The sequence below is a fragment of the Leuciscus leuciscus genome, assembly GCF_965113295.1.
Source record: "Leuciscus leuciscus genome assembly, chromosome: 14".
NCBI lineage: Eukaryota > Metazoa > Chordata > Actinopteri > Cypriniformes > Leuciscidae > Leuciscus > Leuciscus leuciscus.
The window spans coordinates 30,299,926-30,311,549 of record NC_138738.1 but is presented as its reverse complement, the minus strand read 5'-3'; the positions used below and the strand labels follow the sequence as shown (position 1 = coordinate 30,311,549).

The 11,624-nt window shown below is 39.8% G+C and overlaps 1 protein-coding gene across 3 annotated transcripts in view; it reads left to right on the top strand.

Moving 5' to 3' along the window:
• Positions 1–726: 726 nt before the first annotated feature.
• The window catches only part of tmem198ab (transmembrane protein 198ab), a 36,299-nt gene continuing 25,401 nt past the window's right edge, over positions 727–11,624 (top strand). The window contains exons 1-2 of one of the 3 annotated variants that reach the window (XM_082136970.1): positions 727–842; positions 954–1,232. The gene's annotated coding sequence lies outside the window, so the exon portion shown is untranslated. Of the gene's footprint in view, positions 847–869; positions 1,233–11,624 lie in introns of those variants that run through there. The other 2 variants (XM_082136971.1, XM_082136969.1) reach the window with 2 other exon arrangements.

The window sequence follows — 11,624 nt, the reverse complement described above, 5'->3', positions numbered from 1 at the left end:
ATGTTGCAGCAATGTTGTGCTGCTAGTCAGCCTAATAAGTGTTGAAGTGAAAGGGAAAATTCTTTCACAATTTACTCACCTTGAGGTTTGTTTCAAACCAGTCCACCATTCACTTTCATGGCAATTTTTTTCATACAGTGAAAGTGAATGAAGTCTGCCATGCCATAAAGCCTGGCATCTTCGTTTGTGTTCTATTTTTGGGTGAACAAATCCATTCTGCAGCTCCCCTGCGTCTCTTCACCTCACTTACATGCTATAAACCTGTGATCCAGCAGGTGGCAGCAGTGGTGTTGCACTTTCTTAGTCACGTTTGCTCACGTCATTATTTTCCTTCGTCTGTTGGAATGTTGGCTTTAATATTAATGTGAGAATAACAACGACATATAATGATATTTACGGTATATAGCCTATTCAATAACATGTATTTGATAATGTCTGATGAATGAATAAGCGTACTTAGATTTTGAATCCACTCATTTGTGCCAGTAGACTTAATTCACAGTAGGCTAAATGAAATGTTCCGTAATCTGTATGTATAAGTATCGTTTTGTAGTTGTTTTGCATATATTCTCTTGAGATACAGTTCATTACAGAAAAGTTGTTTGTTAGATGAGGACAGCTGAACGTTTTATGTACAGACACGGATTAAATACTGGTTTTTATCAGATTTGCCCCCAGATACTACCAAGAGTAGCTTTAGAGATTCCCATTAATCGAAATGAATCCCAGGGATTTGCGTCTGTGTTCATTCAAATTCACGATCCTCCACTAGTAGCACTCTCGTGCCCTACATCTTCCCCTGACCCCGCCTGCTCGGGCCAATACGGTCCGCCCCAGACTGAGTAGGTAACAGCAGTATTTATGTGTGTTTCGGCATCTTTCTGATCAGTGTCTGTCATCCCACTGAAGTCACTCCACAGCATACTATAAATATTGTGCTTTATCTGTCTTAGGGTTCACAAATGTAAGGCGATAATCAGTGCGTGGACTAATTGGCAGCACCCACGACCAACGAGCAGCCGACAGGGAGTCGAGGAGAACCTCGGGAACATCTCCGGAGCGGTTTGTCAGGACAAACAAGTGCTTTATATTCCCGAGCGAGCTCAAGTGTGCAGGGCTTGATCGATAGGACTGGAATGTGGCTGTTTCGCCGGAGATTAGACTGTCGGACGAGCGAAGCCAAAGCACGGGACCGGGATCTGGGAGAAGCAGGATGCTGAACCGCGATCAGGGTGAGTGCATATGGCCACGTCTGGACGCTTTTGTTCACAATAACATGAGAATGCCAAGCGCGGGTTTGGTTTTAGCATTCAGGCAATGTCGTTCATGCAACAGACACGCGTGTCACTGTAAATGTCTACATTAGTAGCATAGGGGGATTTGCTTGCGTGTTATGAATGCGATCATATCAAGAAAATGATGTCGTGGCCTACTTCGCTCGAGATGTCTCATCTGCTCCCAGTCCAAATGAGTGTGTGCATGAGATTTACAAGATATGACACTCTTAGTGTCGTACGCTTATAGATATATAATTAGGCTATCTATGCATGTGTGTTCATATCTGCGGGTAAAGTGATTATGACTTCTGTTAACATACAGCAGAAGGGCATTGACGTGCCAGACGAGACAGGACTTGACACACAAACAAACAAACTTGAATGCGACAGCCTCATGAGCTTAATCTTTCTTTTTTTTTTCTTTTTTTTATGTGTTGGCTTGTATGTTATGTGTGTGTTATAGTTTAATTTATATTATTTTAGTTTTATATACGATTTAGTAAACATTTTCTTGTCCCAAGAATGTACAATACATTATTTAATGGAATTGGGAGATAAAATGTCAAACTATTTTGATTTCTTGGAGAACTGAGAACTGTTTTTATTGAAGGCATACTCCACCCAAAAATGATAATTCTCTCATCATTTACTCACCCTCATGCAGTCCCAGTTGTAGCCTATATGACTTCCTTTATTCCGTGGAACACATTTTTCGGAAAAAATTATCCATAATGCAAGTCCTTCAAAGTTGACGCTTCAAAAACCAAGTGAAATGGAACACGACTAATCCATATGACCCCAGTTGATGAATTATTGTCTTCTGATGCAAAATTATAGGTGTGTGAGGAAAAATACTAGGCTAATATTTTACTAATACTAATATACAAACCATCACTTTTGGCCTACTGTCAGCGAGCTGTGAACGTCAGCATGTTGTGCAACTCGTGCGAGAAGTGATGCGGAAGCACAGAGGACCGTCACTTCTCGTGCGAGTTTCACATCGTCAACTTTGTGGGACCTATCTGTATTATATGACCTCACAGAGATTTGATTATTTTTGTAAAAATCTCCATTTGTGTTCCACAGAAGAAAGGCATATACATCCAGGGTGGCATGAGAGTGATTTTTGGATGGAGTATCCCTCCAAGAACCGGAACCATTTAAAAAAAATTCCGGAATTGCTTTACAATACTAATAAATGTTACTACAACACCACAACTACAGAATGTAGCAGCTACAGTGCAGAAAATAATGTGAACAGTGACCCAAACTCATTCTTCTTACGAACTGGTTCTTTTTAGTGTAGTCCGATTCCAGATCAAATGACTGTGAGAAACGGTATCATTAAATTATTTTTTTTAGACTTTCTTTAATATCATTTTTACAAAGAGTGCTTTTCTTAAGGAAGAGCCAGTGATCTTGATCAGTGTCATGTACTGTACAAGTATTTGTCTTCTCACATAACCTCTTCTGTGATCTTCGGTATGTCACCGCTGTCATATCGTGATATGACATGTTTACAGTTTGTTTGCTTCATCTTATCACCATGTTCTCTTTAGGTTCTTTGTTAGGTCTAACTCTGATTCCATCAGAGTTCCCACACACTGTGGACTTTGTTGGTGCATGCTTCAAAAAATGTATGCACCATACCAAATCTTTTTCAATGACAGCAATACACATACACACTGGCATCTGTCTTTTTAACCCTGTGTTGTGCTGTGTGAATGGCCTCTTACAGACTTACTCCCTTGCAGATTGCTTTAAGGAGTTGGTGACTGTCAGCATGTGCACTGCCAATTTTATTTGTGTGATGTTGTCAGTTGGCCTTTAGCCTGTGCGGACGTTCCCTTGGAACATTTGGTATTGGCACATGTCACCTATCGATTGCAGTGGTACAGTAAAGCAGCAGTGGCACAGCACAAATGATGCCCCCTGGGCAGTCCCCATCATTTGTCCTGCATGTCAGCACACATCGAATAAAAGTTAATTCATCATGGCTGGAGACCTATTTCTGTAAAATCTGTCACATTTAGCAGAGCTATCATGTGACTCCAACAGATTTGAGTAGTTTGGATCGGAGCTTGTGATAATTGCTATGGTTAGGTAAGGTTACATTAGCAACTGGTACCGATATATTAGATTATGCCTTGGTCTGCTTTCAGGTATTAGTATAATTAATGTTAATAAATTATTAATTTGTATTGATTTGGCTTGTCAATATGGACACCAGATTAGGGATCACACTCAAGTGAGGTAGCATCAATACACGCGTGTCATTTCAATCACTGCAGTGGAGTTTTAAGTCACGGTCGCATTCACTGTTGTTTGGTGAATTTTTGTCATTGACTCAGTCATTGAATCCACACAACTGTGAATTTCGTGGAATGGCCCACACACATTTCGCAATGGATTCAAATTGACCATGCAGTGTTGATTGGTCATTTTCTGGGTTGATGAACAAAAAGCTGCATGGTTTGAAAGTGACTTCTGTGTGAGCTGTGCTTCTTAGATCGTTACACTATTGACAATAGACAATGGACCGGTTTGCACCATTTTTGTGACCGCACCTTTAGTCTTTATTCTTTACACCAACCGCTACTTTTTTATGCGTTTAACCAAAACATATGTTGCCCATGTAACGTATGTTTGGACCATTATAATTTGATGCATATTGTTGATCTAAACTGCAGATATTGATGTGGTTTAGCTCTTTTTATGCTGGCTCAACTTCCATGAACAGACAAACAGAGCAAGACTTTCCCCCGAATGCACTGTATGATGAACAGACCATTCATTGTCCTTTAGGCCTCTAGCGGTTAGGACAAATCTTTCGTCTTTCGTCCTCACTTGTGTGTGCCACATGGGGATCCTTTTGTTCCATGTCCAAATCACCAAAAGACTTGCATTCTTTTGATGTCCACCAACTCTGACAGATATATGACTCAGACCTTCTTATGATGTGATTTTTTAAAAATTTATTATTTCAAGTTAATAGGAGCATAAAAAGTCAGTGCAGAGAAAAAAACTCATTGCTTTGTTTTGAGAAGTCCCGATCAGTCTGTATGTTTAACCCCACGTTATGTTACAATTGTATTGGTTGCAGAACAGATTATGTGGAAATTTCTGCATGTTGGTGTAATTGGTGATATGTGTACTAAGTGTTACAGGGTAATAATAATGAACAAAAATATTGAGTGTAATGGTGTGTGCAGTTAAGTCACAGGTGGTTAGGTGGAGGCATTCCTTAAACCTTGAACGAACACAATAGAAGTGACCTGGAAAGACTGAGAGGTGCTATGGGGTTGCTGCTAAAGAAAAGACAAAGGCGCACAGAGAGGGTGGAGGCGTGAGGTCATAATACTATTAATCCACTCAACACAAACCACATGTACTGCAGAATCTTTTTAAATTCCAGCAAGCATGCACAAGCATTTCATCATTGTGTCGTTTTGAAAACAGTTACATTTCTGGAACTAGTCTGTGCATTCTAATTAGTCGTTCATGAAATTACTATATAGACATGGGTAGATGGCATTTTTCATATGATGCGAATAAAGACAAGGCTTTATGGGACATGAGTACAATCAGCTCAAAGATATTGTTGAGAACCTTAGTGTAGATTGTTCAGCCATCAGGTCATTGAAAATACTTTTCAATCCATGACATTTTCAGTGGCCTTAAAGGGATAGTTCACCCACAAATGAAAAATCTGTCATCATTTATGCACTCTGGCCATCATTTATTCCAAAACTGTTTGTTTTGTTTCTTCTTTGCTTCAATGTTATTAGTTGGCATGCTATAAAATGATACAGAATAATGTATTTCAGTCTGATTCAGAATTAATGAAACCTTAAATAAACTGAGTCTGCCAGGGATCTCATGTCCTTGTGTATATTAGACTAGTAGCCCCATCTAAGGCCTGTCATTACTGATCAAGTACGTTTACTAGAAAACTCTTCCCTAGCTGGCTGTGATATTCAGTGGTCTGAGCAATGCCATAACTTATTTGTGTTAAGTTATAGTAGAATAGCCACAAAATCTTTTGTTCAGTGCTCTATGTCAGAGTCATTGCAAGCATTGTAGTGAAAACTGGTGTGGTAGTCTGAGGAAAGCCTGTTTCTTTCTCTCTCTGGTCTCTTGGTTTCATGTGACCACCCCTGTGGGTACGATTACAGGTCTGACACCAGAAGAACCTCTAAAATTCTATCCAGAAGTCTCAAGGTTTCTAGAATAACAGATTGTTTTCATTACCAATAGTAGGTTGATGAATTATTAGAGTGACGATAGATCCTGTGAAAGAAAATAGGTAGGCCAGCCTCTAGCCTATGTGCTAATCATCTGCTTTTTATTTTCTCTGTGTGTTGTATTTATTTTAATTTTTTTAGATGTTGTTTTTGCTTTGAAGTTGATTTTGTTGTTTTTATGCAGTGTGTTTCCTGTAGACTGAGCCATGAGGTGCCGAGAGTATGACCTCACTGGAGCCTTGTCGTTCTGGGAGCCCCAGAGTTTGGCCGTTGGAAACTATAGCACATGAGGTTCATTTCCTTGTCATTCAGAGAAAAAAAGTTATTGTTATTAAAAAAAAATTCTTGTCCACACTCAAGCAATTTAGGGCACATTTACGCGGCAATGATGTACTAAAAACGGTGTACGTTTTTTCACATACAGACGACAGAATTGTCAAAACGATCCCCGTTCAGACGAATCTGCAAAAACTAAAAATGCTGTATTATGCTGCCAGGCCAGTAGTTGGCGACATCACTTTGTAAAGTAAAACTTCATGCCTATTGACTTAACATGTAATATGCATAATGTCCCCGTTTTCACAAATTCGCGTTTTTGTAGTTTACACAGAGACAATAACGGTATAGTTTTTAAAAACATTTTCAAAAATGTGCGATTTCAGGCCCCCAAAACGCCGTTGTTGTGTAAATGAATGGCCAAAATGCATAAAAAGTTTTCAGTTTTTAGTTGAAACCGGTGTCGTGGAAACAGGTCCTTTGCTAATCTCAGTCTGAAGAGTTGTGAAATGTTTCATCTGACTCCGTCCATTTTCTAGTTCTCTGCACAACCAGGCTGTGGGTTCCTTTCACCCTTCGTCAGCAGATACTGCAGGCGACACATGAACAGAATGAGTGGAGCATGACTGATCCATTATGAAGGAGTTATGCAAGAGAGGGTTCCATTTCTTTCTCCTCCCTACACACACGTTTACTCTCCCTCTTATCAATTGTATATGTATTCTCCTTCCGTCTCTTGTACTCTTTAAAAATCACCACAGTCTTCTCTCTTTTGTTTTGCTCATTGCTTTTCATCAATCTCATTTTTTCCTCCTTTTTTTATTCCATCCTCTCTATTCTCTGCCCAAGTTTCTTCCGCTGGCAGTGTTCCAGGTGCACCCACGCACACACACACACACACACACACACACACACACACACAAATTCACTCACACTGATCTTTTCCGGAGTGGAATTCTGTAACTCCACGCTGGGTGTTTGGCAGTGTCCAAACCGCAATGGGATGAGAGAAAAACAGCCCCTGCAGGGTTTGGCTGAGATGGCAGACTATTTTAGTAGCAGCCTGTGCTAAAGAGCACCTTCTGATTCATGAAAATAGGAAAATCTGCTAGTGGAGGATTATCATTAGGATGGTGGTGTGTTGGGTGCTATCTAGACAATGTGTGAATGAGAGGGTGCTCCATGTCTGTGCAAATATGATATACAATGTTTGTATGTGTGTTTTAAATTGGATAAGACAAAGAAAATGTGTAAATGTTTATGTAAGGGAAAGATAGAGTGGTGGGGTGTAGTTTTTGGCGCTTGTGGGAGGATATGATTGAGGTTTACAGCTGGACAGATGCTTTTTTGACATTTTGCAACACTAGCACACAATACTGGAACAAACCAGAGTGTGCGAGTCAAGAGTATGCATTTCATGAGCAAAACTGGATAAAGAGTTGGCAGAGAAGAGAAACAATCTGTAGGCTGGATAAGATATGGAAAACAATGAGACAACGCTATGATACACATTGATTTTGTTGCAGGGTGACGCATCAGGCTGGAACCCTGTGCTCTGATGAACATACACACTGTTCAAATCATCAGCCAAATTCTTCTGGAACTGAATGCTTTCCAAACACGACACTGCCTAAAACACACACAATATCATCTGTAGCCAACGCATGCTGACGGTGCTGTAGGTGGGTTACTTAATGGATGATTGGTGTTGGGTGTGGGTGACTAAGGGAGTCGTGAGAGAACATAGCCCACAGACAAGGCCCTGGTGTTAGGTATGACAGGACAGCTTGTAGGGGGTGTAGCAGGTGGTGCCGGATCTGCTTCTGTGGTCAAATACCACTCACATAGTGCCACTCATTCAGTACATCATCAAACGCATACAAACAAATGACTCTGTCTGTAGTTATTCATGCATGAATCAGTCTGGAATCAGTTCCTTTTTTGGTCTTCAAAGTAAAATTTGCTTTAAGGGGTGCGTTGACTCCGAGGACAAAATTCTTGGCATTGCTGTATCTTTCAATAAAAGATAATTTGAAAAATGTGAAAAACAAACCATAATTTTAGTGTTCAGGCTCGTCATTAAAAATAAATTCAACCATGCATTTGTAATTTTAGGACGTTTTTGGAGGTGCAGTTTCTGTACATCCACTGAGAACGAGTTTGACGGTCTTACTCGACATCTTTATCCAACAGCAGAATCACTCTTATGATTGATGAACAGATATGAGTTGTTCAGAACACACCTCCATAAATTCACGATGATGATGCATGTTAAGCGGCGTGTCAAGGAGAAAGGCGACATCACAGTTCTCCTGATTTCAAATCTTTCTGTTTGAGGAGGGTAGAAAAGAATAATTGTTTATTTAATTGTTAATATTTTAAACTAGGGAGTTAGTTTTGAGATCTAAAACTTCTGAATTCTGAAAGCAGTAGCCTATGTTTTTATTTTCCCTTAACGCTGAGCTCAGACTACAGGAGTTTTAGGCCGATTTATCCCTGATTTACCCCTCTCGACAATCTGAGAAAAAATCTTGTCCAGGACCCCAGATTATCTGCTGTTGTAAGGCATTTACAAATCAAATCTTAAACCTCCCGATCTGTTTGCAGACACACCGGGACCGCCCCAATAATATCAAACATCATGTTTTATATTTAGGATTTTAAATCGGGATGATTATGACCATGAAACAAGTTGCTGTACGGGTCAGTTGAACAGCGGAGATGGAGGAACAGTGGCAACAACACTCCTGTATAAGGGGCCATTCACACAGAACAGGGTTTTGCTTGAAAAAAAATTTGAGACATGGGACAGTGTAATGGGGCAAAACTCAAGATGCGTATTTAAAAATTGCACTTCTTTTAACTTGAGCACAACGTTTTTAGAACGCTGTGTCATGCGTGACACGCTGCAAAAGACAAGACGTGAGCCCAATGGTCAAACAAGTCAGTCTAGTGCGAGTTTACAGCTGTAGGCACCTGTGTGAGTGTTAGAGTCTAGAAAGCCCATTTTTCCTCTGGTTTGACTGAAGAGCAGAACCCTCACTCTGAGTCGGGTCTTGAAGCAGGGTCCTCCAGTCCCTATGATGATGAGCTCTTTCAATATCAAGAATCAGACAGGAAGTGGGTTTTTCGCCCAGTTTGCAAACCATTCTTTGTTGTAATGCACCTTTGAGAGTGTCTGGAATCTTGAGATCCTACGAATCTCCTACAAATTTGTTTCTGAGTGGTCGCAGCTAGCACCTTGATAGCAAAGTCTTCATGGTTGAGAGTAAGTGGAATCCTCAATAGTAGGATTCCTGACTCCTTAAAAGAGCTTGGTTTGTTGCTGGAGTCTCAGTTGAGCATTTATACTGGCGTGGCTAGCAATTTTGCCAAATCCTTCTTATACTTTTTTAGGGGTGTGCACGAATATTCGATCTGTAATTATTATCCGAAAAATATGAATTTTGCCACATATGTTGCATAGCTGCATGCAAGCACACAAACTAAAACTCATAGTTATAACTTAATGCACAATCATCTTGAGACACATGCTTCATAGAGGGAGATGGGTTTAAGAACTGAAAAGACAAAGCACTGTAACAAACTTTGCTTAGCACACCGTAGGGGTGAGCGATATGGCAAAAATATCATATCACGATTTTTTTCAGGAAAATCACGATTCACGATTTTATCACGATTCTCTTTCATGTTGGTTTGACTATTTTGCAAGTTACTGAGCATTACAGCCAAACTAATTTCCCTATTTTAAAAACAAAGCCTTACAAGGTAACAAAATATATATATATAAAAAAAAAAGAAGGGCAGACAATTAGGCCAAAGTGGCGCAAATAAAAATAGGCTACACAACATAATGTACAAATGAAATAAACAGTGCTTTATTTTTTCAGCTACAGTAGGTGTGTTTAACAGTAGCATTCAAGAAAGAAATTAAATGAACAAATATAAAAATAAAACACTACATAGACATCACTGTATAAATTATACATTGATTATTATTAAAGCTACTTTTAAAGTTCTCAGTCAAGAGAAGAGAGTGATTTTCTCTTTGTTTTTTGTTGTTTTATTAACGTTAAAGGATTAGTTTCCCCCAAAATGAAAATTGTCATAATTTACTCTCTCAAGTTGTTTTAAACCTGAATAAGTTTTTCTTCTGTTGAAAATAAAATTTATTTTGAAGAATGTGGGTAACCAAACAGCTGCTGGTCCCCAGTGACTTCTATAGTATATTTTTTCCTAAGTCATTGGGGACCAGCAACTGTTTGGATAGCCACATTCTTCAAAATATATTCTTTTTTTGTTGTTGTTGTTGTTGTTCAGCACAAGAAAGATATGAATACTGGTTTGGAACAACATTAGAGTGAGTAAATAATGATAGAATTTTCATTTTTGGGTAAACTATCCCTTTAAGGACAAGCGGCAGCATGTTTACTATTGGGCTACTGTCACTTTAAGACCGGTGCATCTAAGGCTGCGTTTACACTTGGCATTAATATGCGATCACCGTGATCCGATCAAGCAGATCGGATCATAAGCCAATCAGGACACAGTGCGTATACACTTGACCACATCAAGTGCACAGATCGGATATCGCATTTCCGCGAAAAAAAAGAAAAGTTGACCTGAAGTGGTGGGTTTTCTTTTAAAAACAGTTTTCAGTCAGGGGACATTTTACAAAGCTCGCAAAATGAGGAGGATGACAAGGCTGTAAGTAGGCTACTAATAATGTGGATAGATGCCGTAATGGAAACGGTACACGATGGCTGGATTGCGTTTACATTACACTGAGATCCGATCACAATGCGCCCTCGACTACCTCCGAACCTGGGCACGCTGATCGGATAACATTCCGAAGCGCGTTTACACTTGTCTTTTCAATGTGTTTGTGGACAACATCCGGATACAGGTCGCACGTTAATGCCAAGTGTAAACTGATAGAATGCACTGTAGCATGATACTACGATATTTCTTCAAAAGCAGATTGTCGAGGCATTTTAATCGTCCACGATCAAAAAACGTGATATCGCACACCCCCTATCTGTGTCCCTGCGACGTCTGTTGGCGGAACGCATTTTCTCTGCACCTGGCCTTATTGTTATCAGACTTAGGAGCCAACTTTCACCTGAGCATGTGGATATTCTTTTTTTCCTCAACATGAACGTGTGGAACAATATAAACACGATAACCATATCCGTGTATCCGTTTTGCACGATAACTGGAACAGTCTTATTTGTTAGCATTTTTTTCCGTTCGCTTTGCTTTAGCTTAAATGCTTTTTTTTTTCTGTATATTTTTTGTTTACACACATTGTCTAATGTTTTCAACTAAAAGAAAATCTCAAGATATAATGTAAGCTTGTTGTGTATATTTGCTAATCATGAGCTTGTTCAGAAATCATGACAAAAACGTAATGATTAAAAAATGTCTTTCTCGTTAAACTTAATTTAATTCAAGCCCAAATGTTCGAATACAAAGCTTTTGAAAAATGCCCATCCCTACTTTCTTGGGATCTGGACTCCAACAGGAAGTGGTCTGTTCGTCTTGGGCGAACCCCTCCTGTTGTACTCTTAGAGTGCTGGAGTCTAGAGACCAAATCATATTACAGGTTTTACAATGGTCCTTGCAGCATTATTCCACTATAGGCAGTGACATCGAGTGGTATGGTTCTCTGTGGGCCTCCTTGGTGGAACTGTCTTTAAGGTGGAGTGTTGTTAGGCCTCCTCTCGCTCTAGAGAGTCATTCTGTTGAGGCCTCCACTCCCCAGAGCTCTGCTTGGATGGCAGTATCAAGTTGTCAGGCTCTTTTGTGAGCCTCTATGGTAAGCAGT